The 4,940-nt window shown below is 41.6% G+C and overlaps 1 non-coding gene across 1 annotated transcript; it reads left to right on the top strand.

The window, feature by feature from the left end:
* Positions 1-4,045: 4,045 nt before the first annotated feature.
* On the top strand, positions 4,046-4,117 carry TRNAY-GUA. The gene has a single exon. It is a non-coding gene; the product is annotated as a tRNA-Tyr (tRNA).
* Positions 4,118-4,940: the final 823 nt, after the last annotated feature.

Below are 4,940 nucleotides of genomic sequence, written 5' to 3'. Positions count from 1 at the left end.
GAAAATTATGTGTTGATCATTGTTCTAGGTGCCAGAAATACAACAGTAAAGAGATATTCCTACTGAAAAAAAAAAAAAAAAAAAAACTTTGTCCACAAAGAACTCACATTCTTGCATTATGTCTCCTACTTCTGCTCCATCACCTAATTAGTGTCTCAACTAACTCTTTATCTTTTTAAAAATTTTATTATCTATTTATTTTTGGCTGCACTGAGTCTTCATTGCTCCTCGAGGACTTCCTCTAGTTGCGGCTAGCATGGGCTACTCTCTAGTACAGTGCACAGGCTTTTCATTGTTCAACTAACTCCTTATTTTTAACATGAGGCTAATGGTACCCAATTCTTTTATAGCTGAACTTATATTTTGCACATTATCAGGATTTTTAATGTTTCCATTCTGTTTTTCAAACATAAATAGGTTGATTCTAAAAGTCAAAAATCTATTAACAGATTTATATTATCATAACTATGTACATGTGAATGACTGCAAAGACAAGTAATAAGCTAGAATTATATATTTTTTCTAAAAGGTCTAATGACATAACCCTGAGAAATTTAAAGGAAAATATTTATATCCTAATAACTCAAATCAAATTTCCCACTCTTATGACAAATCAATTAAATGCTAAAGCATCCCACATCTGATCACATTTTACTTCATTTCATAATATCTGACCTAGAATTTCCTACATAGATTTTTATTTTTCCTGAAGTTTGTAATTGCTTTCTCTTTTCTTATTCATAGAAGAATAATTCACCTTCACCTTATCCTCAGGATTATCTAGACTATCAGTCATGCTGTTCAGTGTATGGAGCTCATCTTTTCCCCCAGAACTCCCTCATCTCTGCATTCTCCTGCTCTACTCAGGAGTATTGCTGCTTAAGCCCATTGTATAGCTTTTATTCTCATTTCTTCTTGGATCTACTGTTTCTTGGATCTTATCTATTCCTCTTTATTTTTCACCCCTGTCTTCTCAGAGGATATCCCAAAATAGCTTACTAAGAAAGGCTATTAGGAGATCCTGGGACATGTATACCTAAAAAAAAGTCTTTATTTTTACTCTCATATTCAGTGGACAATTTGACCAAGTGCAGAATCGTAGGATAAATAAATAATTTAAAAGGCAAGCTACAGACTAGGAGAAAATATTTGCAACACACATACCTGAAAAAAGCCAGGATCTAGAATTTATAAAGAATTTCTAAAAGTCAATAAGAAAAATTAAAAAACCCAATTTTTAAAAATGGGCCAATACCTGCATAGGAACTTTGCAAAAGAAAATAGAGGAGAGAACAAGATGGCAGAGTAAGTGGACATGGAGTAAATCTCTCTCCGTGGATATATCAGGAACACACCTTCAGACACAGAAGTGCATGCAGAACACCAGCTGAGAGCAGACAGGAGTACCTGACCAGTGGAAAAGAATACATAGACCCATGCAAAACTTTGTAGGAGGAAGGAACTAGGGGGCAAAACTGGACTGTTAGTACGACTGGACCTGCCCTCAGCAGGTGGAGGAACTGAAGCAGCGTTCCGATCACCACATGGGGGCAACTGTCTGAGTCAGAGGACATTTAAGGATGAAAGTGAAACAGCTAATCTGTGGCAGCCTAAACAGAATGAGATTCAGACGTCCTTGCCGCAGCCATACATACCCCAGACTGCAGCAGCTGGGAGCTGGAGTTTAGGGATTGTGGAGCAATCCCCTGGCGAGGGCTGCAGTTGACTGCGGAGAGACGGATTGAGGGGCTGTGAGGGAGGAGATTGTGGTGGGAAATGCCAGTGGAGGAAAGCCAAGCAGCCATGGAAGCAAGGTGATACTGCTGAGTCATGCGTAGGGGGTGGAGCCATCACCATAGCCTCTCCCCGCCCCCCACCCCTCCACACACATGCCAGCATTGGCGGCGGAACAATAGGCCCATCAAACGCCCGAGGCACTGAACAGCAGAGTAGGACCCCAGTCAGGGCAGCCCCTCTATGTGCCTGAGGCGCCAAACAACAGAGAAGGATCCAAGGCAAGGGAGCCCTCTAAGTGTTTGAATGGGTGGAGCTACGGAGAAAGACTGGCCAAAGAGGCATTCTGATCACCGGCTACAAGAGGCTCAAAAAGAGACTCTGATAGGGTAATAACTCCTGGGGTGGAGGCAGTCCATGTTCCTGCACACTTGGTGCCACCAGGGTCCCTGCAAGCCAAGCAGCTGTGCCACCTTCATGCTCAACTCTCACTGGGGCAGAGCTGCCACAGGCAAAAAAGTCTTAGGCCTGTGCGAGCAGGGTCTCTTCTGTAGCGTCTGACTCTGTAGACTGTGGCCTGCCAGGCTTCTCTGTCAGGGAGCTGGGTTCTCCAGGCAAGAATACTGGAGCATATTGGCCAATACTGGTTGCCATACCCTTCTGCTGCTGCTACTGCTGCTAAGTCGCTTCAGTCGTGTCCGACTCTGTGCGACCCCATGGACAGCAGCCCACCAGGCTACCCCGTCCCTGGGATTCTCCAGGCAAGAACACTGGAGTGGGTTGCCATTTCCTTCTCCAATGCATGAAAGTGAAAAGTGAAAGTGAAGTCGCTCAATCGTATCCAACTCTTAGTGACCCCACGGACAGCAGCCCACCAGGCTCCTCTGTCCATGGGATTTTCCAGGCAAGAGTACTGGAGTGGGGTGCCATTGCCTTCTCTGGCCATACCCTTCTAGAGCACTATATTTCCTGCTGCCCTAGCTTCCAACTCCCCTGAGTACCTGGTGCTGCCAGAGGCCCTGTGACCCAAGCAGCTGCACCACCTCCACACCTGGCCCTCACAGGGGCAAACCCAAGTTCTCCAGGGCAGCTTCAGGAGCAAAGCCCAGTGGATGACCCACATGCAGAGGTGGAACTAAAACCACAATTGAAACCCAGGGGCAGAGTGGCTAAGGAAGAAGACCCAAAACCTTCCCACCAGCTGTACAAGCAGCAGATTCAATCCACATCATCAACTAGGCAGACTCTGTGCCTATGGACTATATAAAAGGTCACTGAGAGCTCCCACAAAAGAAAACACACTAGTTGTGATAGCTGTGGACATTGGAGGCAAGAACACACAGGAGTAGGACCAGATTAGAATCCGAGCTGCCCCCACAGCAGGTCCAGAGATCAGCAGGGTGTTATGTGGCATCTTAGGGAGGTGAGGTTAACCGTGACTCTGAGCAACGGAAAGGACTCTGACAGCAATGACTCAAGAAAAACAATTATTCTTTTATTTTGACTTGTTCTGTAGATTCTTTTGGATTTTTTTTTCTTTTTCTCTCCCCTCTGTTTTAGTTGTCAATTTTATTTATACTATGAAATCTAATTAAGCTTTTGAGCTTTTTCTCTTTTTTTTCTCAGTCATATTTTTTGTTGTTATAAACCCCTGCCTCTGTGTTGGGCTTTTGCAAATCTGGGGAGTTTTCCTTTTCTCTTATTTTAATTTTAATTTTTTAAACCTATTATTATTTTTCTACATTTATTCCTTTGCTTGCTTTTCCTACTCTTTTCCCCTTGCAGTTAATCTTTAATATATATAAATCTTCTTTATCTACCTCTATTTAACTTTGTATATTTATTCTTTCTTTCTTTTCTTTATTTCCTTTCCTCTCAACATATTTGTTAGTTTTATTTTAATTGCTTTATTCCCCAATTGGCACCTTGCTTTAGTTTTGTTTTCCAGTTTGTGTTTTAGTTAGTTTTCACTGGTAGATAGTTTTTGGTGTGTTCTCTGGGTCAATCTATTGTACTTTACTTTGGTTGGACTGATTTAATTTTGCTTATGGTTGTATATGTATATGTGCATATTCAGTCACACTTTTTATTGTTGTTATAAACCTCTGCATCTGTGTTGGGCTTTTGCAGTTCTGTGGAGTTTTTGTTTTTGTTCCTTTTTTCTTCTACTTTTTCTTGTTTCAAAATTTTAACTTTTAATTTTAAAATCTATTATATTTTTTCTACATTTATTATTTTCTTAGTGCTCTTTTGCCCTTGCAGTTAATCTTTAATGTATATAAATCATCTTCATTTACCTCTATTATGGGCTTCCCTGGTGGCTCAGATGGTAAAGCGTCTGTCTGTAATGCAGGAGACCCAGGTTTGATCCCTGGGTTGGGAAGGTCCGCTGGAGAAGGAAATGGCAGCCCACTCCAGTATTCTTGCCTGGAAAATCCCATGGACGGCAGAGCCTGGTAGGCTACAGTCTGTGGGGTCTCAAAGAGTTGGACACAACTGAGCAACTTCACTTTCACTAACTCTGCATATCTATTCTTTCTTTTTTTTCTTTCCTTCCTTTCCTCTCAACATATTTTTTAGTTATGTTTTCATTGCTTTATTCCCCACTTGGCACTTTGCTTTAGTTTTGTTTTCTAGTTTATGCTTTAGTTAGTTTTGCTCTTAACAGGTAAATATAATTTTTGATTTCCTTTGTTAGCCTGGCCAACCTGTTGTAATTTATTTTTGTTGGACTGCTTTGACTTTGTTCATGGGTGTATATGTATATATGCATATTCCATTATTTTGATTATTATTTGCCTGATTTTGTATGGCCATTTGCCTGGGGTTCATCTTCGGTTTGTCATTTTCGGATATTTGTTTTAATCTCACTTAATGCCATAACAAACCATTTGTGGAATCTTCATTCCTGAACAGAGATCAAGCCCTGAGCCTTTGGAGTGGGAGCACTGACTGCAAGACCCTAGACTACCAGAGAACTAACCCAGGGAGTATCAGATAGTGAGAACTCACTAAGGAAACCACTAGAATAGAAGACCCGGCATCACCCAACCACCAGTAGCACCCTGTGCAGGACGCCTCATCTAAACAACAAACAAAACAAATATACAAGCCCAATCATCAGCAGACAGGATTACCACCTCACTCAGCCTTGCCCATCAGAGAAAAAACAAACAAACAAAAACTCAGCACAAATCTCACACTAT

This window comes from Bubalus bubalis, chromosome 3, assembly GCF_019923935.1.
Source record: "Bubalus bubalis isolate 160015118507 breed Murrah chromosome 3, NDDB_SH_1, whole genome shotgun sequence".
In the NCBI taxonomy this organism is placed as follows: Eukaryota; Metazoa; Chordata; class Mammalia; order Artiodactyla; family Bovidae; genus Bubalus; species Bubalus bubalis.
Note: the sequence above shows the minus strand (reverse complement) of the source record. Positions and strands in the feature narration are given on the sequence as shown.